This window comes from Carcharodon carcharias, chromosome 1 (assembly GCF_017639515.1).
Source record: "Carcharodon carcharias isolate sCarCar2 chromosome 1, sCarCar2.pri, whole genome shotgun sequence".
NCBI lineage: Eukaryota > Metazoa > Chordata > Chondrichthyes > Lamniformes > Lamnidae > Carcharodon > Carcharodon carcharias.
The window spans coordinates 50,193,954-50,221,601 of NC_054467.1; the positions used below are offsets into that span (position 1 = coordinate 50,193,954).

The 27,648-nt window shown below is 42.7% G+C and overlaps 1 protein-coding gene and 1 long non-coding RNA gene across 2 annotated transcripts in view; both read left to right on the forward strand.

Annotated features, from left to right (window-relative positions):
• The window catches only part of pdgfc (platelet derived growth factor c), a 443,053-nt gene that overhangs the window by 237,391 nt on the left and 178,014 nt on the right, over positions 1 to 27,648 (forward strand). The window lies entirely within an intron of this gene.
• Positions 11,952 to 27,532, forward strand: LOC121277950. Its single transcript, XR_005943027.1, has 2 exons — positions 11,952 to 12,129; positions 27,133 to 27,532. It is a non-coding gene; the product is annotated as an uncharacterized LOC121277950 (long non-coding RNA).

Here is a 27,648-nt window from a genome sequence, read left to right on the forward strand (position 1 = left end):
ACTGCAATGATCAGCTAAAAACCCCAGTTCTCACCTTATCATGGAGTGGAGCTCATTCTTGAAGCAACTGAGGAGTGTTGGGCATAGGGCACTGTTCTGAGTTACTCCTGTAGAAATGTCCTGGACTTGAGGTGCTATAGATTCATAAGCGCACCAAAGGAGGCCATTTGGGGAACCAAGTCCATGTTGATCTCTGTTGAGCAATCCAAATTAGTCTCATTCCCCTGCGCTACCACCAGAGCCTTGCAAGTTTATTTTCCTCAAGTGTCCACCCAATTTCCTTTGGAAATCACTGATTATCTCCACTTCAGCCAGCCTTGTAGACAGCAAGTTTTAGGTCATTACCACTCACTGTGTAAAAAAAGTTCTTCCTCACAACTCCCTTCACTTTTTTTTATTCTTTCATGGGATGTGGGCATTGCTGGCTGGGCCAGCACTTATTGCCCATCCCTAATTGCCCTTGAGAAGTTGGTGGTGAGCTGCCTTCTTGAACCGCTGCAGTCCATGTGCTGTAGATACACCCACAGTGCTGTTAGGGAGGGAGTTACAACGACAATGAAGGAACAGTGATATACTTCCCAGTCAGGATGGTTTATGGCTTGGAGGGAATTTGTAAATGTTGGTGTTCCCATGCATCTGCTGCCCTTTTCCTTCTTGGTGTTAGAGGTCACAGGTTTGGAAGCTGTTGTCAAAGGAGCCTTGATGAATTGCTGCAGTGCATCTTGTACATTGTACACACTGATGCCACTGTGTGTTGGTGGTGGAGAGAGTGAATGTTGAATGAGTGAAGGTGATGGATGGGGTGCCAAAATGTGGGCAGCTATGTACTGCATGGTGTCAAGCTTCTTGAGTGTTGTTGAAGCTGCACTCATCCAGGCAATTGGAGATTATTCCATCACACCCCTGACTTGTGCCTTATGGATGGTGAACAGGCTCTGGGGAGTCAGGAGGTGATTTACTCATCGCATGATTCCTAGCTTCTGACCTGCTCCTGTAGCCACAGTATTTATATGACTAGTCCAGTTCAGTTTCTGGTCAATGGTAACCCCCAGGTTGTTGAAAGTGACTAGCACACTCAATCATTTCTTGATCTGATGCGAAGTGAATCAAATTGGTTGAAGACTGGCATCTGTGTTGAAGGACCTCAGGAGGAGGCAGAGAATGATCAACCTCTTGACGTTTCTATCGAGATGAATGTATTTGAGATCACTTGCTGATGGTTTATCCTATGAGCCTTCACCTGGATTCATAAAAATCCTGACAAGAAACAGTGGCACTAGTGAATCATGCAAGAAATCTCGAGTAACTGATCACCATATAGAACTATTATCGTTAATAACAGTTTTCTGGCTATGGGAATGCAATCAATTCCTTGTCCAAACAAATCCCACAGCAATGGAAAAAGAAAAAGCTGGATAAACTCAGCCAAGGTCAGGCAGTGGAGAGAGAGAATTGGATTTAACCTTTTGTGCAAATTATGTTTTGGCAGAACAGGAGTTGGAAATCGCACTGGAACCTCCCATATAAAGCAGCTTACTGTGGCATCTTGTCAAAAGCTTTTTGAATATCCATGTAAAATTTGTGGAATGGACCACCTTTATCCTCCAACTTGTAACCTGCTCAAGAAATTCAACCAGGTTGGGAAGACGTGACTCTTTTCCTGAAGTCATAGTAAGGATATCTAATAACCCCCATCTCTGCCTAGGCAGCCATACCCTGCAACGTTGTTATTTATAGTGAGAGAGCAGAGGGAAACGTACTGGGCTGGAAACCCAGAAGTATGACTTTCCTGGCTGTCCAACTGAAATTAAATGCAGGATGTATTTTACACTTATTCGCCAGTTGGTGGTGGGGTGGTTGAGTAGAAACCTTTTTTCTCCTCCTGGCCCACAGACATGCTGTAAATTCACTCACCTTTTATCTGCCAGGTTTCCTGAAGCACAGAAAATCCAGCCAGAATAAGCATTAGACATTTTACCCACCGACTTCACTACAGCAGTTCGGTCACCTGCCTAGCCCTGTCCCCACCTCAGTCCCATCACCATTAACACTTGTTCAAATTTTTCCTTCTTGTTCAACCCAAACCCACAGTGTTAAATAACCTCTGCATCTCCAATGATCCCTTCTTGTCCAGAACTGAGGTCATGCTAATGGGCTTACAATTTCCTAGGTCTGACTTTTCTTATTTACTTTCTTCCATTTCACAGAAAACTTTGGCTGTCATTTCAGTGTTTTATTTACTGTTATACATTTATTTTAAACTATATCACAGTTTAAAGGTATCAGCGCTAATGTAACCATAATCAGGCTCTTCATGGCAATAATGCGCAACACATATGGGGGTATGCATAAGTGAACATATTTGCATATCATGAAGTGAGATTGAGATCTTGGGTTACATTTTAGTGCAGTATTGCAATATAATGTCAAAGTAGTTCCTTTTAACTCTAGTAGATTAACCAGTATAGTAATTAAATGCTAAACCAAATAACAGATCAAAAGCTTGTTTGAGTGGTTCCAGTTATTGAGAGTGTATTCAACGGCTCTTTAAATGAGAAAAATGTGGACTATTAAGAACTGAATTATTTTCTATTCTACTTGGTACATAAAACACCAGCTTCTGTAAATGAACAGCCTTGAATATTAAAACTGGGTTTTAAACAGGCCAAAAGTCTTCAAATTCAATTGTGCCGCGTTTTTCAAAATTTAATTTATATTTTTAAGACATTTGTATTCATTTTTCTATCCTTTTCCTCCAATTGTTTTTCTAAACCATAATCCATATCTGACAGAGAGGCAAGCTGGTGGACATTAGAGCTTAAAATTTGGCCTGTGTCTATGCAGCTTCCAAATTTTCCAAAATGGCGGGTTGTAAGCATGTGTGCAGTTCCAATTGAAAATGCATCACCTGTCATAGTGGGTGAGGATGAACAAAGGCCAACGTTTGTCAATGACTGAAGCAGGTATAAGGTACTTTGCAAATAAGAGGCTTAACGCCTTCCTCTGGTCCCTGCTGCAACATTAATTTTCCTGAGGTAGCCAGCAAAATTGTGGGCTGCATTCAGGGTTGCCAACCATTCAGAAGAGGACTGCTGTTCCCAATCCCATGTTATAGGGCTGCTGCGATCTTTGCTCCTCCTATCTCAGAGAAAACCGGCCCCCAATCTCTGGGCACCCCAGCCTCGACATCTGAACACCCTACAACCTTGTTTCTGACCATCAACCACCAGGCACTAATATGGTGGGCAGTTGGCCAACAGCCCCTACACCCACCAGGCCACTACCTTCTCCCCAATCCCACCCCACCTCACCCCACCCCAACATGCCCCCACCACCATGCTTCCCCTGGGGTCCATGACCCCACTGAGTCCCACAAACTCCCCAAGGTTTTCACTTAGCTGTGGGCCATTGGAGTGCTCACTCATTTTCTTGGGTTCCACTCACAAGACCTTTCCTGGTTAACTTAGTTATGAGACTTGATATCCTTGGACCTTTCCATTCCTGTGTATTTGAAGTACAAATATTGGAATTCCTGGAGGGTTTGGGTAGATTAGGGAGAGGGGCAGTGAGGGGAGAGAAAGTGAGTTTAAGGGAGGGAGAGGGTAGGATTTCTAGATCCATGGGTAGGATTTTCCGGTCATCGGGTCCATGCAATGGATGGGTCCAGGGAAATGGTCCGCCACCCGCAATCAGGCCCTGACCGCATGTTCATGCTGGCTGGCCAATTAATGGCCATCCAGCATGAAATATGTGTTGAGGAGCTCAGCGCTGCCAGAATGGGGGGGCAGGAGGAATGCGAATGCACAAGTCTGCGCATGCACGGAGAAGTGTATGCTGAAAGCTCCTTGAGGGCACAGAGCTGCCTCAGAGAGCTGAAGAATTGTAGAAACAAAAATAAGGATTTTAAAAATGAGACAAATATGGAGGGGGGGGGGCTGCTGGGGTGGGGTGGAGTGGGAGGAAGGTCGTGGCCTGATAGGTGTTGGGACCGTTGGACTTAGTCACATGAAGAAGGACACATTTAAGATGTTTTAAAAAATTTATTTTATTTTAATTACTTCTGGAAACCTCATCCTGTCTGTGGATGAGGTTTCATAAAAAATCCAAAGGCCACCTGGTCGATTCACCCACCTGTCAACTGAACAGTTGGACAGGCAGCGAAAAATACAAATTAATCTGCTTAAGGGCCTTAATAGGCTTCTTAATTGTCGGTGGGTGCGCTGCTGACTCTCGCGCGTGCCCACCGACTGAAATATTACGCGAGTGTGCGATGACGTCGGGACGTTTGCCCGACATCATCACGGGTGATTTTACGCCTGATTGGGTCAGGCACGAGCCCACCCATGGGACGGGAATCCTGCCCTGTACCTCTGTGCAAATTTTAATTGTCAGCTGCAAGGTGTTCTGCAAGAGTGGACAGGGTGACTATACTTCATATTCTTTTTCTTTAAACATTTGGAGCCTTTCAACAATGCCACAGCTGTGCTAAATAACTCATGATGTGTGGCATCACAGACATTTATGCTTGTCGCCCCACCACGAGACACGTCATATTGGACCCTCAAAGGAATTTGCTACTCTGAAATCCACTAAGTAGTTGATGGTAAGGGATGTAAGAAAAATTGGAATTCTGTATATTTAGTTTTCCCTGGTTTAAGTGGATTGGTGCCTTATGAAGTTTCCTTTGGTTTCCGGTGCAGTAATCTGTGAATGGTTGGCTGCAATATCATTAATCATTGTCAATTTATACGGAAAAACTCAGCAGGTCCGGCAGCATCGGCGGAGAAGAAAAGAGTTGACGTTTCGAGTCCTCATGACCCTTCGACAGAACTTGCGTTCGAGTCCAAGAAAGAGTTGAAATATAAGCTGGTTTAAGGTGTGTGTGTGGGGGGCGGAGAGATAGAGAGACAAAGAGGTGGAGGGGGGGGGCGGTGTGGTTGTAGGGACAAACAAGCAGTGATAGAAGCAGATCATCAAAAGATGTCAACGACAATAGTACAATAGAACACATAGGTGTTAAAATTAAAGTTGGTGATATTATCTAAACGAATGTGCTAATTAAGAATGGATGGTAGGGCACTCAAGGTATAGCTCTGGTGGGGTTTTTTTTTATATAATGGAAATAGGTGGGAAAAGGAAAATCTTTATAATTTATTGGGAAAAAAAAAGGGAAAGGGGAAACAGAAAGGGGGTGGGGATGGGGGAGGGAGCTTACAACCTAAAGTTGTTGAATTCAATATTCAGTCCGGAAGGCTGTAAAGTCCCTAGTCGGAAGATGAGGTGCTGTTCCTCCAGTTTGCGTTGGGCTTCACTGGAACAATGCAGCAAGCCAAGGACAGACATGTGGGCAAGAGAGCAGGGTGGAGTGTTGAAATGGCAAGCGACAGGGAGGTTTGGGTCATTCTTGCGGACAGACCGCAGGTGTTCTGCAAAGCGGTCGCCCAGTTTACGTTTGGTCTCTCCAATGTAGAGGAGACCACATTGGGAGCAACGAATGCAGTAGACTAAGTTGGGGGAAATGCAAGTGAAATGCTGCTTCACTTGAAAGGAGTGTTTGGGTCCTTGGACGGTGAGGAGAGAGGAAGTGAAGGGGCAGGTGTTGCATCTTTTGCGTGGGCATGGGGTGGTGCCATAGGAGGGGGTTGAGGTGTAGGGGGTGATGGAGGAGTGGACCAGGGTGTCCCGGAGGGAGCGATCCCTACAGAATGCCGATAAGGGGGGTGAAGGGAAGATGTGTTTGGTGGTGGCATCATGCTGGAGTTGGCGGAAATGGCGGAGGATGATCCTTTGAATGCGGAGGCTGGTGGGGTGATAAGTGAGGACAAGGGGGACCCTATCATGTTTCTGGGAGGGAGGAGAAGGTGTGAGGGTGGATGCGCGGGAGATGGGCCGGACACGGTTGAGGGCCCTGTCAATGACCGTGGGTGGAAAACCTCGGTTAAGGAAGAAGGAGGACATGTCAGAGGAACTGTTTTTGAATGTAGCATCATCGGAACAGATGCGACGGAGGCGAAGGAACTGAGAGAATGGGATGGAGTCCTTACAGGAAGCAGGGTGTGAGGAGCTGTAGTCGAGATAGCTGTGGGAGTCGGTGGGTTTGTAATGGATATTGGTGGACAGTCTATCACCAGAGATTGAGACAGAGAGGTCAAGGAAGGGAAGGGAAGTGTCAGAGATGGACCACGTGAAAATGATGGAGGGGTGGAGATTGGAAGCAAAATTAATAAATTTTTCCAAGTCCTGACGAGAGCATGAAGCGGCACCGAAGTAATCATCGATGTACCGGATCGTTGACAGGGCCCTCAACCGTGTCCGGCCCATCTCCCGCGCATCCGCCCTCACGCCTTCTCCTCCCTCCCAGAAACATGATAGGGTCCCCCTTGTCCTCACTTATCACCCCATCAGCCTCCGCATTCAAAGGATCATCCTCCGCCATTTCCGCCAACTCCAGCATGATGCCACCACCAAACACATCTTCCCTTCACCCCCCTTATCGGCATTCCGTAGGGATCGCTCCCTCTGGGACACCCTGGTCCACTCCTCCATCACCCCCTACTCCTCAACCCCCTCCTATGGCACCACCCCATGCCCACGCAAAAGATGCAACACCTGCCCCTTCACTTCCTCTCCTCACCGTCCAAGGACCCAAACACTCCTTTCAAGTGAAGCAGCATTTCACTTGCATTTCCCCCAACTTAGTCTACTGCATTCGTTGCTCCCAATGTGGTTTCCTCTACATTGGAGAGACCAAACGTAAACTGGGCGACCGCTTTGCAGAACACCTGCGGTCTGTCCGCAAGAATGACCCAAACCTCCCTGTCGCTTGCCATTTTAACACTCCACCCTGCTCTCTTGTCCACATGTCTGTCCTTGGCTTGCTGCATTGTTCCAGTGAAGCCCAACGCAAACTGGAGGAACAGCACCTCATCTTCCGACTAGGGACTTTACAGCCTTCCGGACTGAATATTGAATTCAACAACTTTAGGTCGTAAGCTCCCTCCCCCATCCCCACCCCCTTTCTGTTTCCCCCTTCCCTTTTTTTTTCCAATAAATTATAAAGATTTTCCTTTTCCCACCTATTTCCATTATATAAAAAAAAACCCCACTAGAGCTATACCTTGAGTGCCCTACCATCCATTCTTAATTAGCACATTCGTTTAGATAATATCACCAACTTTAATTTTAACACCTATGTGTTCTATTGTACTATTGTCGTTGACATCTTTTGATGATCTGCTTCTATCACTGCTTGTTTGTCCCTACAACCACTCCGCGCCCCCCTCCACCTCTTTGTCTCTCTATCTCTCCGCCCCCCACACACACACCTTAAACCAGCTTATATTTCAACTCTTTCTTGGACTCGAACGCAAGTTCTGTCGAAGGGTCATGAGGACTCGAAACGTCAACTCTTTTCTTCTCCGCCGATGCTGCCGGACCTGCTGAGTTTTTCCAGGTAATTCTGTTTTTGTTTTGGATTTCCAGCATCCGCAGTTTTTTTGTTTTTATTTTTGTTTTTATCAATTTATATGGTGTGGATGCCTGAAGTAAGTGAATTTTTGTTTTGTGATCATATATGACTGTGCAAAGTAAAGTATTTTCTTTGCTTCCATAGGATTTTCTGCAGGACTACTTTGTGTAAACTTAACAGAAACTCTGCTTGCTAGCCATTGACTCCATCCCTCTCCCATTTAAAACAAACCTCAGTGAAATCTTGGTGCTGTATTGATCCTGAGTTGACCTTCCAACCATATCACTAAGATTCCTCCTTCCACCTTTGCAACATTGCACAACTCCACCCCTGCTTTAGCTCATCTGCTGTGAAAACCATTGTCTAGGCCTCTGTTTTCTCTACCCTTGACTATTCCAATGTACTTCTGGTCAGCCTTCCATTTTTCACCCGACATAACCTTAAGTTCATCCAAAACTCTGCTGTCAGATCCTAACACCCATCAAGTCCCCTTCAGCAATCACCTCTGTCCTCACTGACCGATATTGACTCCTGGTTAAGCAATGACTAAGAGTGAAATTCTCACCCTTGTTTTGAAAACCCCCTATGTCAAAAATTGCTTTCTCCCTCAACAACCTCCTCCAGACCTTCAACTAACTGCACTCCTCTAAATCTGAACTCTTGAGATGGTCAATTTTAATTGCTCCAGCATTGAAGGCTATGCTTTCAGATGCCTAAGCTCTAGAATTCTCTCCTTAAAGCTCTCTGCCTCTCGACCTTCCTTTCCTCCTTTAAGATGTTCTTTAAAGCCTATCTCTTTGATGTACCTTTGTCATCTGCCTTAATGCCTACTTAGGTGGCTCAATGTCAAATTTTGTTTGGTAATGCTCCTGTGAGATGCGTTGGGACATTCTATTAAGGTAAAGGTGCTGAATAAGTGGAAGTTGTTGTTCATTTTGGTGCTATCCACCTAGAAATTTAACTTTCAGTTATTTCAGGCATTAGTGTCAGGCAGGCTGAGAAAGTGCGAGCAGTGTCAGAACAGACATGATTTTTAAGCCATCAAACTCTTGTTTATAGTGATATTAGTCTTGACTATCACTCTTAGTAAAGACAAAGACCGAAATTTCCCATTTTCCCATAATGACAGCACCAGTGCACTTGGGTAGGTTCATTGGTTGCTTCCTGTACTTTAGCTTTGGCTCTTTTTCAGGAATCAACTCAGCTGAAGAATATTGGATGGAGTCTGGTAGGAATCCACCTGCAGTTTACACTGGGAGTGGGAGAAGAGAGAGAGAGAGAATGGAGAACCTTGGACAGGATTTTTGGGTCATCGTGCAGGTGCAGCAAGCGGGCCTGGGAGTGGCCGGGAAACATTCCGGCGCCCAAGGTTGGCCCCCGACCCGCGATTTCACGCTGGCTGGCCAGCCAGTGTAAAACGCATACTGAAAGGCTCAGCGCTGCTATGGTGGGGGTGGGAGGAGGGCAAGCACTGAAGTCTGCGCAGGCGTGGGGTGGCGCACAATGAAAGCTCTCTGAAGGCAGAGAGCTCCCTCGGGGACTTGAAGAATTTTAAAATCAAAAATAAAGATTTGGAAAGTCTGAAAAAATGTCCCCACATAGACTCACTCACATGAATATATCTATAATAAAAATTATGTCAAAAAGGCTAAAAGGTAGAGATAAACAATGGATGGAAATATATTTAAAAATAATGGAAATAGTGGGAAAAGAAAACTCTATATAAATTATTGAAAAAAACAAAAAGGATGGGGAAAATCGGAAAGGGGGTTGGGATGGAGGAGAGAGTTCATGATCTAAAATTGTTGAACTCAATATTCAGTCCGGAAGGCTGTAAAGTGCCGAGTCGGAAGATGAGGTGCTGTTCCTCCAGTTTGCGTTGAGCTTCACTGGAACAATGCAACAAGCCAAGGACGGACATGTGGGCATGAGAGCACTGTGGAGTGTTGAAATGGCAAGCGACAGGGAGGTCTGGCTAATGCTTGCAGACAGAACAAAGGTGTTCTGCAAAGCAGTCACCCAGTCTGCGCTTGGTCTCTCCAATGTAGAGGAAACTGCATTGGGAGCAACTAAGTTGAGGGAAGTGTAAGTGAAATGCTGCTTCACTTCAAATGAGTATTTGGGCCCTTGGACGGTGAGGAGAGGGGAAGTAAAGGGGCAGGTGTTGCATCTTCTGCGGTTACATGGGAAGGTGCCGTGGGAGGGGTTTGAGGTGTAGGGGGTGATGGAGGAGTGGACCAGGGTGTCACGGAGGGAATGATCCTTACGGAATGCCGCTGGGGTGGTGAAGGGAAGATGTGTTTGGTGGTGGCATCATGCTGGAGTTGGCAGAAATGGCTTTCCAGAGTTTGTTTTCAACTGACCAACCAATAACACCCCAGTTCATGGTTTGGCCACTTCTGGGAAAACACCACATTCAATAGCATCTCTGAACTATTCACACAGCTGTTCAAGTTTTAGACCTTTTTAGCTAGCTTGTACAGTACCTCCAAGAACTCTTGCCTGCTTTTCTGCTGAACAGAAAAACTGACCTATTCCTGAAAGCTATTTGCAGTTTCTCCACAAGAATTCTCCATCTTACTCTTTCTGTTTCTGGTTCTCTGTTTGTCTGCATCTCTGCACTAATCACCTTCACCCTATAGCTCCTCTGTTGTAGTTCCCCTTTGTGTCTACCAGCCATATGGCTTCTTTCATAACTTCCTGTTGGTACTACTTCCAGGTCACCAGATCACATAGACTAGTATTCTTATTATCCAATAAAATTACAATTAATCCCTTTATAATTTATGCAAACTCTTAAAAGTATTTTTCAAACATTTGTAAAAACAATTAGAGGTTCCACATACCTTTTAATGAAATACAAGTTTTCCCTACTGTACTGTTTCTGGGTCAAAGATCATAACACAGTACTGATTGTTATCTGATTTTTGGAGCAAAACATGAATCAAAAAAAATCTGTGCAACCTATTGAGGTCATAATTGGTTAACCGACTTTTCTTGTACCAGTTGCTTACAATTTAATATTCCACTCAAAAAAATATTGCTTTTGACAAGAAAAGCTATAGGAATCTGTGTATAAACTGAAGTAAATTCAGTGTCAGAAATGTTCCAGAGATCTCCATGTGTAACTGGGATCCTAAAGCTTCCACCTTTCAGTATAATTGTCTGCATGCTTCAAAGATAATTCAGTTTGATGATATATGCTTATATACACACTAATAATTTTTTAATTTAATGGGACCTTCCCAGGCTAGGCAACAGCAAAATGTATTAGAGATACTGAATTGCAGAGCAGCTCCAATGTCATATTCAGACAGCAGTATTTATAACAAAGAACTCAGTTCTCTTCCTGACCTTCTGTGCCCCAACCCTGCAATTCAACATGCCATGGTAACAAGAGCAAGAATACAAAGTATCCACTGGAATATTCCTGTTGTGTTGTTAAGGAAACTGCAAACTTCAAGCTCAATCATGATTTTCCAGCACAACTCTATCAGAGCAACTGGAAAGTAAATGGGTCACTTCTGTTTCTGCTAATAGACGAGCAGGCAGGCCATTTAGGAAGCATAGTAGCTCAGAAGATGCAGGTTGATGTTAGCCATGTTTTGACACCTGCATTTTTCAATTAAAATTATTAATGAGTTATTGACCATGAAGGCAACCTGATATATGTCCACCAGGGCATAACACTGCAAAGGCAACCATTGTGGTATTCTGCAGTTACAATCATAGGCGAATCAATGCTATATTGATTCCACGTAATTGTTTGTTCCCCTCTTAACTTTCCATCTCCCTTTTCATCCAGTCATGAAGCTGTTGACACTGAATGAGTCTACAGATAACAGTTACCCTTCAGTACTTCACTTGAGAAGTCAGTTGTCATGTGTGATTCCAGACATTGGGTATTCATTTCCATGGGGGAAATCAAAACTCAGTCCTTCCATATAGTTCACAGGCCTGAGGTCCCAGCAGAGATTGCCAGATCGTGATCAGGAGTATTTAAGTATTTAAATTAGATTAAGATAATCTTTTTAATCATAATCCCTGCTGGATAAATAATTGCAGTCATTTTTAAATCATATATAAATATTATTGCTTTACTCTCTGGCAGCTATAAATTTAGAGTTTCTTATTAGAATATAATATTGTAATTCAAATTATCACTTTTGTTGACTTTAAGAAATTCACATTCTCCATTAGTTCACTCATCATCGCCAGGGAACATCGCCATTCTTTACAATGACGTTATGTGTTAATAATGATTGCATTAATAAGTTTAACCTCAAGTATTCCAGCAGGAAACACACTAGAATGCTCATGGCAATGGAAAATTAGAAAATAAGGTGTCAACCTTGGAAGCATTCTTTATTTTGATCAGGAGTGAGAATCAAATTTGGATTTCCCCTTCGGCAGCTGAGAATAGCGGCTGAATTTTTAATCGGGAAGTGGATATGGGGCTAGTTCCAGATCCCACCCACTGCGTCTTTAATGCTTAGCCAATTAAAGGCCAGGAAGTGGGCTCACTGTCCAATCAGGGATGGTGGGCACGCTCTCGAAGCTGGAGACCCAATGGGAGGCCCTCCAGCACTCAGATCGTCAATCCCATTGGCAAAGGTGGAAGCTACCAATGTGAAGATGCAGCTAGCGAGGAACGAAGACAGGTAAATTAACTTTGTTTTTTAAAATGCCACAGCTTCCTGGCTATAATCCTGGAAGGGAAACCGCTCCAGGGGTTGGTCAGCAGCCATGGGTGTATGGGGTCCATTGTATCCCGTTCCTCTTCCCGCCCTGAGCCCATCATGACTTGGGCTGTCCTTGGAAATCCCAGCCGGCTCCTGAATGGAACCTTAATAAGCCCCTTAATTAAACATAATTACCCCAAATTAGCTGCTTGCCAGCGGGTAGTCAATCCCACCTTGAGCTGGCCTCTTTCAAAATGGCTTGGAGTCGGAATCGTAATGGGGACGAAGGCCAGTGGTGCCAAATGCGGTCCCCCTCTCCCGACCCAGAACATGACCTCTTTAAAAATTCAGCCCCAAATACTAAATGTCACAGCCCATTATACTGCTCCAACTGAGTTGGGCAAACATTGAGAAAAGTAGGAATAAAACAATGGATCTTCTGAACAATGTGATTCAAATACAAATTGCCATCTGAACCAATAGGGAAGCTATCCAGTATAGATTTATATTCCAGAAGATGTCAGCATGTTTTATTTTAGTGTTTTGAATTTATACACCCAATTTTAATCTCTCCACCATTTTGGCCATTTTACTATGTTCAAGATGCAATATAGATTGTTGTTGCTAGTTAGGAGCCACAGACCTGTGACAATTCAATAATATGACTTCTTTAGGTTCCCGTTTCAGACAGATGTAGATGGCCTGCAGCATTTGATAAAGTAAATTTAGGTTCTGACATTTGATTCATTTGCAATTGCATGACTCACTTCACAAGTCCTGCATAGCTCCAATGAGGTTGAAAATTGTAGACTCAACACCATTTGGGTAATCTATGATTTATAATACATGCTATAAGAAGAGAGGACTTGGGAGAGTGGATCTGCAATCAGGCACTCACAACGAGGCCTACCCCTTACAGGTAGAATATCTCAGAAAATTACAGTACTGAGCTCATGATTTGCCATCTAATACATCCGATTTCATAGGATAGAGTGGATACAGGGAAAATGTTTACTTGGGATTACATAGGGTATAAGGCATAGAAAGATATAGGGCCCAACCTGTCCACTACTCCTTGGGTAGAGAAATTAATTCTGAATTCCCTACTGGATTTTTTGCTAATGGCCTTTAGTGATGCTTTTCCCCTCAGGAGGAAACATTCTCTCTGTATATCCACTCTATCAAAACCCTTCATAATTTTAATGACCTCTATTAGGTCACCCCTCAGTCTCTTTTCAAGAGAAAAGAGACCCAGTCTGTCAATCCTTCCCTTGTATGTATACCCATGCATTTCTGATATCATCTTGTAAATCTTCACTGCACCCTACCTAGTTCCTTGATATCCTTCTTATAAAATGGCGACCAGGACTGCACGCAGCACTCTAAGTGTGGTCTGATCAAAGTTGAACGTAACTTCCCTAGTTTTCAATTCTATGCCTCTAGAAATCAAGCCTAGTGCTTGGTTTGCTTTTTCTTTATAGCCTTGCTGACCTGTGATTGATGTATTTGTACTCAGAGATCCATTTGTTCCTCTACCCTACGTAGACTCACATCTTCCAAGTAATAAATGAAAGTTGGTGGAAGGAAAATTATGGGTTTCCTGAGGCAGATATGCTGCTTGAGGAGTCGAGGATCTGTACTACTTTTGTTTCAACTGAACCTTTTCTGTTGATTTCATTGTTCGCGTTGTGACATAGAACATCGTAGGACATTGGAGAGAGCAGGTTTTTATTCATTATTGTGTTGAGGGTATGAAAAGTGATGATAACACTTGAAATTTATAATGGGTTTTTGAAACCTGTATGAATACCTCATGTTTTGAATTCTTTGGTCAAATTAGCACTAAAAGTGGTTGAAGAAAAACAAATTGTGCTACATTCTAATTTTAAGTTCTTTAGTTTAAAAAAAAGTAAGAATGTAGATTAGGTTGCCACAGTTTTTTTGGCAAAATAGGGGAGAACAAGCCAACAGCAGGAATTTAGGAAACATAACAAAGTTTGAAGACTAAGATGTTGAATTCTCATCTGTGGTTGTGTTTCAATCTCAATGCTTCTAATTGTTCTCAGTGAGTTTACAGATCTCAGTTGGGTCATTGGCAGTGGGAGAACTATTAAAATAAATTCTCTGGAAGTGGGCATCACTGGCATGGTCTGTATTTATTTGCCCATCCTTAGTTGCCCTTGAGAAGGATGGTAGGCTGCTGTCTTGAACCACAACAATCTTGCTAAAAGTTTTCCCACAATGTTGTTCAGTTAGGATTTTTCACAATTTTCACTTAGTAATGTTGAAGGAACAACAATATATGCCCAGGGGTGGAATTGTCTGAGATTTGCACTAGGTGTGGGAGCGGGCAGGTAAAACAATGTTACCCGCCGGACACAATAGTGGGTTTTCACGCTGTATCACCACAAATTCGCCCCATTAGTTATGCATTCCCTGGAAACATGCCATTTTGATGGCGGGTGGGCTCTCATTCATCCACCGTGCCATCGCCTCGCCGCTTCAACACGCCAGGCATCATTATTTTTGCAACCTTGTAAGCCTCTTCATTTAATCCTGAGTGAGTCACAGATGGGCCTTTCTCATTGAGTTTTTGCTTTTCAACGGAATATATTTTTGTTGAAGGTTTTGTATTGCTTCTTTAAATGCTTCCCACTGTTCATTTACCTCCATATACGTTTTAGTCTATGCAATAAACCTTTGCCAGTCCTCGCCATACCTATTTAATTGGCTTTGTTTAAGTTTAAGATTCTTGTTTGTGATTAGAATATGTCACTTTCAAACTTAACATGGAATTCAATGGCACTGTGATCACTATTTCTTAGAGGATCTTTTACCACATTACTAATTAACCGTGCTTCATTACACATACTAGATCTAAGATAGCTTTATCGCTAGTTGGTTCCACAATGTATTGCTCCAAGAAACTGCCATGAAAACATTTTACAAGCTTATCTTCTAGGCCACTCTTGTCAATTTGATTATCCAAGTCTTTATGAAGAGTAATGTCCCCCACAATTATTACATTGCCTTTGTTACAAGCTTCAATAATTTCTAGCTTATTGTTCTGCCCAACAATATAACTACTGTTAGGGGGCCTATAAACTACTTCCACCAGTGTTTTCTGACTCTGCCTATTCCTAATTTCCACCCACACTGATTCTACTTCATGACCTTCTGAGGCCAGATCCTTTCTCAATATTGTCCTATGTCAACCTTTACTATCAGGATCACCCCTCCTCCTTTGCAATGCTAGGGAATCCAGAATAAACTTTGAGCAGAGCTTCAGACATTGCAAAGAGCCCAATAAAAACAGAACAAGCAGAGACATGTGCTCTATAAAGGTAGCTTTAAGTTTGTAGTTTGAACTTGTAATTCCGGCTAAAATGCGCCTTCTATTAGGAGCAGAAAATCTTAAGCAGTGGACAAGAGGAAACTAGGCAGAAAGGGCAATGGGATGGTCATGGATAGAGTTGCAAAGGAGAGAAGTTCAATAAGAGAGTGCCATCCCAGGGACGAGGTTGAGAGACCAAACCTTAAGAGAAGCACCTAGAGTGATGTGTGGATTGGTTGAATCACCCTGTTTTTTCAGTTGAGGAAAATAACAGGATAGGACAGGAATACTGTCTCTATGATGTTTTACAGTGAACACCAGAGGAATGCAATGAAAGAGGGCCAGATAGAAAAGCAGTGCTTTTGCTTTGGTTATGCATTCCTTTTCTGCAGGGACTCCAACACACAGCTGCCTGTTCCTTTTCTCCCAGTAGTAAAGCAACTGGTGAAGTTTGGTCTCCTAGAATAATAATGATTACAAAACAGTAGGATTTTTCCCCTAAGCTGGTTCCTTAGTGGGAAAATACTATGAATGCTTCATGTTCAGCGCATTGCAAGCACCCCAGATGGTAACGTCTAAGCAGTTATTGCATGACATTTACATGTAAATTAAAACAAGGTTTCAGTGCACTGGAATTTCATGGCGCAGCAAAGGATAAGAATAATCTCAACTAAAACCTCAATCTCAATCTAAACGAACCTTTGTTATGTCAGTTCAGCAACAGTACTTTGAAAGACACGGCGCACTACTCAGTTTAATAAGTCAATTTCAACAGGTTTGCATCAACATCAGTTAAGGTTAAGTCTGCTGATGTACTGACCTATTACAACAGCCTGTGTTTATATAGCGGCTTTAACATATTAAAAGATTTCAAAGTGCTTCACAAGAACATTTTCAAACAAAATTTGACACTGAGCTGTATATACTGGTAAATGATCAAAAGTTTGATAAAAGACATAGTCTTTAAGGAGCATCTTAAAGGAAGAAAGAGAGGTAAAGAGGAAAATTCCAGAGGTTAGAATGATATTTCATTCTAACTGACGTTATTTTAATTAGTCTGCAGCTATATTATAGCCACATGCAATAAGTGCAAGGTCTTGCATTTGCATTCTATACCTCTCTATAAAGGTCCAGCTTGGATCAGAAGATCAAGTGTCCCATTTGATCAATCAATGCATTCTATCAACCTCAAAATATAAACTAAAACAAGAATAAGTTACATTTATATATCACCTGTTAAGGTAGAAAATCACTCCATTTCTTTAGAGCCAGGAGGATTCGGGGTGCTGCCCCTCACTTCACAGACTTGGTGATGTGCCCCCTGCCCTCCTCCATTGTCCAAATTGTATTTCTCCTGCAGGGTGAGCTTGCTGTGGAGGCAGGACTGATGCTGGCAGCTCTTCCCAAGGTCTAGTTAAGGTCCAAGGCCCAATCCCAGAATGGACCCGTCTAATTGGGGCTGAGATAGAAGAGCAACTGGATGATGTTACAAAGGTAGAAACAGGCTGCCTTTTTGATTGAGAGAAGATGGGACTAAGTCTTACAATGACAGGTAGGTTAGAAAAAAATATGGTTCATCCAAGACAGTTTATTGAGCAAATGATCTGACAGTACAGAGGCAGAGGAGGGGAAGGTGCTGATGAGGTAGAGCCAGGTGTTATCAATGCACATGTAGATCCTGAGTCTGTGTCTGTCTTTTAAAAGTACCTGGATGAGCACTCGGCACATCATAACATTCAAGGCTATGGGCCAACTGCTGGTAAATGGGATTAGGTAGGTAGGTCAGGTGTTTCTTACATGTCGGTGCAGACTCAATGGGCCGAAGGGCCTCTTCTGCACTCTGTGATTCATGATGGTGCTTACAGAATTCAAGACTAAAGGCTGGAGCTTGGTGTAAGGAGTTAAGGGGTCTTAAAAATGGCGGGCACATCCCAGATGTGGAAGTCCCACCGCATATTTCCGTCAGATCCAATTTTTGCTAGCTGGGGAAAGGAGTGGGGTGTAAATCACATAGGCGGGAAACCCAAACGCAGGAGGGCCCTTTGAAATTAGAGGTGAGTTCGAGCAGACACCATTTTTGCTGTTCTAAGGGCCTTAACCCTCAGTTTGGGGGTCACTAATTTATGGAGGAGGTGTAAATACTCTTGATGGGTGGATAAGGTCTGTTTTAACGTCATGAACTGTAGTCATTTAAATCCCCAGCCTTTTAAAAATGGAAAAAAAAACAGGCTGCAGCTTTCACTTTGGGTAAAAGTAGACATGAGCTGCTGGAGTGCATTGACTGACAGACTGTAGCTTAGCAGAAAAAAACATTAGCCATCTGTTCCAGCTGTTTCAATAGATTTCATTGTTGACATTTGCCAAAAGTTATTACAGCTGTTTTTGATGTGGTTAGTGAATGGAAGTTGCTTTGTTTTTATAACAATTGACCACTTGAGGGATTTAAAAATGTGATATGGGGATTTATTTTCAGTATCCAGTGTGTCTGAATCAGAGCTTTCTTAGATTGTTAAAATTTGATTTTATTTACATCTCCACGTGGCTCATGAGATCTGCGCAAAGTGGATACTGGGTAAGTGGCTATGTGGGTATGGCAGGCATGGAGGTGGTATGGGGCGATGAAGGCAGAATGGGGGAGATGAAGATAGGTGGAGGTAGAATGGGGGTTATGGGTGGCATTTAGGTGGCATGGGGTCATGGAGGTGGCATTGGGTATGAGGGAGCATGGAGATGGTGTGGGGGGCTTATGGGGGTGGGTGGAGTTGGGGTGAGAGGTGAGGATTAGTGGGCCTAACAGCGTTTTATGCAACTGGGCCAAAATCTCAGAGCCTGTCTCGGTATTTGTTTTCCTCCATGGTCACCTTTCACCCTCAGGAGGCAATGGACCCAATGATAGCACAGTAACACTGAGTTCAGATGGCCTTGCTGAGTTTGGGTTTCCCTCATGTGTGAGTCATGCACTACCGCTTTCCGAAAATGGGTCTTGTCAGAAATGGGGCAAGACTTCCGGATCACAGGCTTCTCTGCCATTTTCAAAGATCTGTGGAGTCTCCACAGCACAGAAAATCTAGGCCAATTTTTCAAGCTGAATGTGACTCTTCTCCAGAACTGTTTTCGGTTCTTTTTTTAAATTTCATTCATGGGGTGTAAGCATCATTGACAAGGCCAGCATTTGTTGCCCACTCATAATTGCCAACAACATTGAAGGAACTGCAATATAGTTCCAGCTCAGGATGGTGTGTAATTTGGAGACGAACTTGCAGGTGCTGGTTTTCCTGTGTATCTGCTGCCCTTGTCGTTCTAGGTGGTTGAGGTCATGGTTTTGTAGGTGATGTCGAAGGAGCCTTGTCGAGTTGCTGCAGTGCATCTTGTATATGGTACACACTGCAGATACTGGCCTGGATTTTCACTGAATCAGGATGACTTGTGAGCCCTTTGAAATTGACAGTTGGAACCTGGTTCCTCGGGTTTCCAATTCTCATCAGGGTTTTTAAAGGGCTAGGGCTGGTTTGGGTCAAAAGCCTGCAACCTGCACTCTAGACCTGGCTGGCTCTATTGCTCTAGTCTTCCACAATTTTTATGGAGTTGGCTCGGGTTTTCAATGCTTCATGGTTCACGGCACCTCAGAGGTGTTGTGAATCATTGTCTGCATAAGGGGACCTATTAATTTTTTTCTCTGATGACAAAAGACTTACAAAACCTAACTACAACTTGTATATTGGTTTTAATGGGAAAATGTGGTTTGCGTAAAGTCATTTCACTCAAAGTCGCTATTTTCAGGAATGCAAACATAATTTTTAAGTGAAGACTTACTGTATTTGTAGTATATCCATTTAAATATATGATTATATAATTGATTTTATCATCACAGGAGGTGATGCAATGTCATGTTATGCAGCAATTTAGATCATCTGCAGTGCAGCACATAAAGCAGCAGTAAGAAGAAACCTCCATTGAAGATCTGTGTTCAACTTCTACGCCTGCCTCCAGTTTTGTTTGTATTGGTCTGGAAAGAGATAATACAACATTGGGCTTTATTTAAATGTTATAATCACTGCCCCATCTGTTCAGAATGGGTTATTAGATGTCCCAAACTTGCCTGGGGTTAAACTAGAAGTGGACACATTCACCATGAGTTCTTCAGGTAGTGTCCTAGGCCCAACCATCTTCCGCTGCTTCATCAGTGACCTTCCTTCCATCATAAACTCAGAAGTGGAGTTGCTTGCTGATGATTGCACAATGTTCAGCATCATTCGCAACTCTGCTTAGGCTGACAAGTGCCAAGTAAACTTCGCGCCACACAAGAGCCAGGCAATGACCACCTCCAACAAGAGAGAATCTAACCATCGCCCCTTGACATTCAATGCCATTACCATCACTGAATTCCCCACTATTAACACCCTGGAGGTTACCATTGACCAGAAACTGAACTGGAGCAGCCATATAAATACTGTGGCTACAAGAGCAGATCAGAGGCTAGGAATTCTGCAGCAAATAACTCACCTCCTGACTCCTCAAAGCCTGTCCACCCACCTGCAAGGCACAAGTTAGGAGTGTGATGGAATACTTTCCACTTGCCTGGATGCGTGCAGCTCCAACAACACTCAAGAAGCTCGACACCATCCAGGACAAAGCAGCCCACTTGATTGGCACCACATCCAAAAACTTTCACTCCCTCCACCACCGATGCACAGTGGCAACAGTGTGTACCATCTACAAGATGCACTGCAGGAACTCACCAAGGCTCTTTAGCACTTTCCAAACACATGACCACTGCCATCAAGAAGAGCAAGGGAAACAGACACATGGGGACACTACCAGCTGGAAGTTCCCCTCCAAGTCACTCACCATCCTGACTTGGAAATATATTGCTGTTCCTTCACTGTTGCTGGGTCATAATCCTGGAACTCCCTCCCTAACAATACTTTGGGTGTACCTACAGCACATGGGCTGCAGTGGTTCAAGAAGGCAGCTCACCACCATCTTCCCAAGGGCAATTACGGATGGGCAATAAATGCTTGCTTAGCCAGCAATACCCACATCCCATGAATGAATTAAAAAAAAACATAGGTTGGGGTCAGGATTCACACTGTTAATAATTGAGCTGCCAATCTTCTCACCCATCATAGAGTGGTTCAAACTCTTCACCTCTGTCTCACTGTTCTAGTACTCTGAATCATATGCCTTAAAACAATAGTGCAAAATCAATAAATCATTCTTTATGGTCGCACTGGATGACAGTTGTGGCTCATGAAGATTATTCATTATTAAGGGGCAGAAAAGATGCTTTGGTGCTCATCCACTTATTTATCAAAGTGTATTGGTATATGCTAATTCTTTTAACTGTACTTTCAGCAAGCTTAATGAACTTGATTCACTTTGTATTTCCCAGTGCTTTGTTGTTAAGTGTAAAGTTTAGTGTGGTGCTTAAACATAAAAAACAGAAGGGTCCCTTGTTTGATCTCATGTTTTTGAGGCTTTCTTTAATTTGAGTCAAGGTTACAGCAAATGTGCTGCAATTTATCTCAGTGCTCTTTTGCTATTGAGGGGAACATCATTGAGGTGATGATTCCTAACTCTAATCCAGTGTGTCCTGCTGAGGAATGTGCATATTTGGACTGTGTGTGGGAGCATTGTTTAAATCAGTGTCTCCTCTGTATAACTCTATATCACCATGAAGAATGTGTATTTGGATGAGGGTAACGATTGAATGATGAATCTTAGTACATGTTGGCACATTGAAGAGAGGAAAGGAGAAAACTGGAGAGGACACAACCAAGAGACAGAAGCAGGAGTAAACCAAACAGCCGACTGAGCTTGCTCCACCTTTCAGCATGATCATGGCTGAACCTGGGCTTTAACTCCACTTTACTGCCTGCTCCCCATACCCCATGATTCCCAAAGAGACCTAAAATTTGTCTATATCAGCCTTAAATATAGTCAACGATGGAACATCCACAACTACTTGTTGCAGAGAATACCTAAGATTCACCACCCTTTGAGTGAAAAAAATTTCTCCTCATCCCAGTCCTAAGTGATCGACCCCTCATCCTGAAACTGTGCCCCTTGTTCTAGATTCCCCAGTCAGGAGAAACAATGTCTCATTATTTATCCTATTAACCTCTCTTCATAACCTTGAATGTATCAATGAGCTCAATTCTCATTATTCCAAACTTCAGGGAATGTAGGTCAAGATGGTGAGGGATCGGAAACAGAGGGTATTGGTCGATGGATTTTTTTGCGAATGGAAAGCAGTTTCCAGTGGCGTTCCACAGGGCTCAGTGTTGGGGCCCTTGCTGTTTGTTGTATATATTAATGATTTGGACTTAAATGTGGGAGGCATGATTGGTAAATTTGCAGATGACACAAAAATTGACTGTTGATAGCCAAGATATTGTCTCCAGTTCGACTGAGTTGGCAGAAAAGTGGAAAATGGAATTCAATCCGGAAAAGTGTGAGATAAGGAAAGCAAATGAATACTCAATAAATGGGAGGATATTGAGAGGGGTTGAAAAGTGAGAGACCTGGGAGTGCATGTCCACAAGGTCCTTGAAGGTGGCAGGACAGGTGGATAAGGTGGTCAAGAAAGAATATGGAATGCTTTCCTTTATTGGGCAAGGTATTGAATAGAAAATGATGGAATTGTATAAAATGTTGGTTAGGCCACAGCTGGAGTTTTTGTACAGTTCTAGTCACCACATTACAGAAAGGGCATAGTTGCTGTGGAGAGAGTGCAGAGGAGATTTACAAGAACATTGCCAGGGCTTGAAAATTGTAGCTATGAGGAGATAGGCTAGGGTTGTTTTCCTTAAAACAGAGGAGGTTAAGGGGTGACCTAATTGAGGTGTTCAAAATTATGAGGGGTCTAGATAGGGTTGACAGTAAAGACTTGTTTCCCCTAGTTGAGGGGTCAATTACCAGGGGTCATAGATTTAAGGTAGAAGGTTTAGAGAGGACATGAAGAAAAACGTTTTCACTCAGAGGATTGTGGGCACCTGGAATTCACTGCCTGAATCAGTGGTTGAAGCTGAATTGCTCAACTCATTTAAAAAGTACCTGGATCTATATCTGAAGTACTGTAACCTGCAAGGCTACGGACCAGGTGCTGGAAAGTGGGATTGAAAATGAGTGGTTTCTTTTCTTCTCTTTTTTTTATGCTGACCCAGACATGATGGGCTGAATGACCTCTTTGTGCACCATAATTTTCCTGTGGTTCTATATCAGAGGCTAAGACCTTACTCTATATCCTTATAACATATCCTGGCTAGTCTATAATTTTTTAAAAAAATTTTTAAAAAACGGACAAAAGCTTCAAAGTAACCGAAGCCATGACCAGCTATGACTCATACAAAAGGAATTTCCAGCCTTCAGGAACAGCAGCAACCTCATTATCTCTAAGGAGGCACTCATACCCCCTTGTGACTACTGAGATCAAATTCCAGGGAGGTTTGACAAGGATTATTTACATTTCTAAGGCCAGGCTCCGGCCTTTGGAGATGATCCATCTGTGAGGAGAAAGCACTCAGAAACCTTTGTTAAACTTATTAATAGATGACACATTTAACCAACTCAAGAATCGAACCAGGAATATACATCCTTTGTCCAATCCAAGGGGAAGAAGTGTAAGTAATATCACATGATCACCCCGCCCCACTCCCCCACCCCCCCTCCAGCTGCGAAAACCTGTAATATTGCCTTGTGGAACTAAGGCAGACTGCCATTTTCTATCCAGTAGACAGCAGCAGAAAAGGGGTATGTGCAGGTTTTTGAATACCTGCATCCCCACCTACTTGCTACTGGAAAAGTGGATTACCCAGCATCAGCTTCAGCCTGCTAACCCCTGAAGGAATACCCCATTGGACTTTTGATTCTGGGCTCTGGAATTATGTGAAAAAATAATCCTTATTTTGTTTGTGGTCTTTGCCCTAGTATCTCTTTCTTTCCCTTATCCCACTTTTATTATCTCAGATTACTGGGATTTATGTAGCAACACCCCCTCCTGCATTTTGAGTGTGTGTACAATAAACTAACCCTCTGATTTTACCCTATCTCAAGTTTGCTCTGCGATTATTAATAGAGGATTAGATCACTCCAAATTCTATTTTTCTATTCTTATGACCAAAGTGAATAACCTCACACTTCCCCACATTATACTTCATCTGCCATCTTGTTGCCCACTCGCATAAGCTGTTTATATCTCTTTGCAGCCTCTTTGTGTCCTGCTCAGAAATAGCATTTCCACCTAGCTTTGTATCATCAGTAGATTTAGATACATTGTTTGCTGTCACTTTGTCTAAGTCATTAATACAGATTGTAAATAGGCGATATGCCAGCACTGATCCTTTCGACACTCCACTATTCACAGCCTGCCAACTTGAGAATGCTTCATTTATGCCTACCCTGCTTCTTATCCATTTACTAATCCTCTATCCAAGCTAATATATTACTCCCAACTCCATTAGCTCTTATTTTGCTTATTAACCTTTTGTATGATGCCTTATTGAATATCCTTTGGAAATGCAGGTATACTATGTCTACTGGTTCCCCTTTATCTATTTCACTAGTTGTATCCTCAAAAAACTCTAATAAATTTGACCAACAAGATTTCGCTTTCATGAAACTATGTTGACTTTGTCTGATCATACAATTATTTTTGAAGTGCATTATTAAAGTTTTCTTAGGAATAGAGTGCACAACTTTCCTGATGACTGATATCAGGCTAACTGGCCCATGGTTCTCTGTTTTCTCTCTCCTCCCCTTCTTGAATAGTGGTGTCACATATGCTACCTTCCAATCTGCTGGGACTGTCCCAGAATCTGGAGAATTTTGGAAAATCATAGCTAAATCATCCACTATCTCTGCAGCCATTTCTTTTAGAACAATAGGATGTAGGCCATAGGGCCCTGAACATTTGTTGGCTTTTAGTTTTTATTCTTTCATTGGGCTAGGCCATAATATTTATTGCTCATCCCTAATTGCCCTTGAGAAGGCGATGATGAACTGCCTTCTTGAACTTATGCAGTCCATGTGCTGTAGGTATACACACAGTAATGTTTGGGGGGAGGGAGTTCAATGATTTTGACTCAGCGATAGTGAAGGAATGGCGATATAGTTGTGTGTGTGGCTTGGAGGGGAGTTGCAGGTGGTGGTGTCCCCATGCATCTGCTGACCTTGTCCTTCTGGGCTGTAGAAGTCCTAGGTTTGGAAGGTGCTCAGGAATTGGTGAGTTGCTGTGGTGGATTTTTTAGATGGTACACACTGCTGCCACTGGTGTTCCATCACACTCCTGACTTGTGCCTTGTAGATGGTGAACAGGTTTTGGGGAGTCAGGAGGTGAGTCACTCTCTGAAGAATTCCCAGTCTCTGATCTGCTTTTGTAGATACAGTAGTTATATGGCAGGCCCAGTTCAGTTTCTAGTCAATGGTAACCTCCAGGATATTGATAGTGGGGCATTCAGTGATGGTAATGCCATCGAATGTCAGAGGGAGATGGGTGGATTCTCCCTTATATTTCTTCAGCACCTTTCCTCTATTGATATTAATTTCCTTAATTCCTCACTTTTTAGCCCCTAGGTTATCTATTTCTGCTATGCAACTCATGTCTTTTTATTCTTTCATTGGGCTAGGCCATAATATTTATTGCTCATCCCTAATTGCCCTTGAGAAGGCGATGATGAACTGCCTTCTTGAACTTATGCAGTCCATGTGCTGTAGGTATACACACAGTAATGTTTGGGGGGAGGGAGTTCAATGATTTTGACTCAGCAATAGTGAAGGAATGGCGATATAGTTGTGTGTGTGGCTTGGAGGGGAGTTGCAGGTGGTGGTGTGAAAACAGACACAAAATATTTGTTCAATGCCTCTGCCATTTTGTCATTTTCCACGATAATTTCTTTTGTCTTTGCTTCTAAGAGACAAATGTCTATTTTTGCTGCTCTCTTCCTTTTTATATACTTGTAAAAGCTCTTACAATCTGTTTTTATATTCCCGGCTAGTTTACTCTCATATTCAATTGTTTTCCCTTTTTTGGTGACCCTTTGCTGGTTTACAAATGCTCCCAATTATCAGATTTACAGCATTCTTTTCAACATTATAAGCCTCTTCTTTTAATCCAAAATGATCCTTAACCTCTGTAGTATGCCATGGATGAATTTTTCTTGCTGAGTTTTTGTTTTTCAATGTAATATATTCTTGTTGATTATTTTGAACTGTTTCTTTAACTGTTTCCTGTTGTTTATTTGCTGCCATACCTTTCAGTCTATTTCCCAATTAATCATTGACAGCTGTCCTCTCTCTCATAATTGGCTTTGTTAAAGATTCTTGTTCATGATTCAAGTTTGTTGTTTTCAAACTAAATATGGAATCCAATTGTATTGTGACCACTATTTCCCAGTGGATCTTTTACTATCCATTACTAATTAACCACATCTCAATGTACTATACTAGATCTAAAATATTTATACAAACTTATCTTCCAGCCCTTCTTTGTCAATTTGATTGATCCATTCTATATGGAGATTAAAGTCCCTCATAACTATTTTGTCTTTATTAAGAGCTCCAATAATTTCTTGTTAATGGTTTGTCCAATGGTATAACTACAATTAGGGGGGCCTATAAACTACTCCCCCTAGTGTTTTCTGACCCATGCTATTCCTAAAGTCCACCCCTACTGAGTCTATTACCTGATTTTCTGAGCCAAGATCCTTTCTTGCTGATGTCTTTATATGATCCGTTATTGTCAGGGCTATAATGGCGATTAGATCCAAACATTTATCTGTATTTGTGCCATTAGTTCCACTATCTTATTGTGGATGCTCCATGCATTCAGGTAAAGTGATTTCAATTTTTTTTATTACTATTATATGCTATTACCCTCTGCTGCACTATTACTGTTAAATTCTCTGTTCCTACCTGCCCCACTCTTCTTGTCTTTTCCCATACCAGTGTACTATCCTACAGCCTCAACTTTTATCTTTTGATTTCTAAATCTTCCTTTACCTGAACCATTCCCCCCTTCTGTTAGTTTAAAGCCTTTTTTTCCCTACTCTTATGTTTGTATGCTCTGTTCCACCCTGTCACACTCTAGTTACCATTACCCATATCACTACCCTGTACTATTGCCTTGTCCTTTCTCAATAGCTTTCCAAATCTTCTCTCATTTCAGCCCTCCCCCCCTCACCCATTTAGGTTAATGCCCTCTTTACAGCCCTAGTTACATGACTTGCTGGGACATTGGTCCCAGCATGTTTCAGGTGAAAAACATCACAATGGCACAGCTCCCTCTTTCCCCAGTACTGGTCCCAATGCCCCACGAATCGAAACCTATTTCTCTCACACTAATCTTTGAGCCATGCATTTAACTCCCTGATCTTACTTATCCTTTGGCAATTTGCTCATGGTTCATTTGCTAATTTAGAGATTATTACCTTTGTGGTTCTGCTTTTTAATATAGTCTCTAGCTGCTCTAGGTTGTTGGTACCCATGCGGACAATGTCGGAGTGAGGAAAATATTTCCAAAATCAGGAATTTCCTTGATCAAGCTCAGTATTCACTTTGTAAATTATTGGCTTCGAACCTGTCTGAGAGTCTTTCTTTGTATCCATGACAATTCAGTCGTGAAGCAACAGTGTCATTTTTTAAACACACAGGGCAGGATCTTCCGGTCGGCGTGCGGGGCCAGGCCAAACACACCAATGTGTAAAATGACACGTGATGACGACAGGTGTGCATCCCGATGTCATCGCGAAATTTTGTTTGACGCACCTGTGCCGGAGTCATCTGTGCGCCCACTGAAATGTTAAGGGCCTATTAAGGCCATTAAGGGATTAATTAAAGTATGTAAGAACGCTGCCTGTCCATCCTTAAGGTTGACAGGCAGGTGAAAAGCCCAAGCGACCTTCACGTTTTTCAGGAAACCTCATCCACGGGCGGGATGAAGTTTCCTGAAGCTTTTATAAAATAAACTTAATTAATTTGTTCCCACTTTTACAAACATGTCCCAACTTATGTGACACTGTCACATGTTTAAATAAATTTTTACATCATTTATTGAGCTTTTTTATTGTCTATTCAATCTCCCTTAGGCAGCTCCGTGCCTCAGCTACGCTCTTTTATGCGCATGCACGTGAAAGAGCGCAGGCCCCGACTCTCTCCTCCCCCTGCCT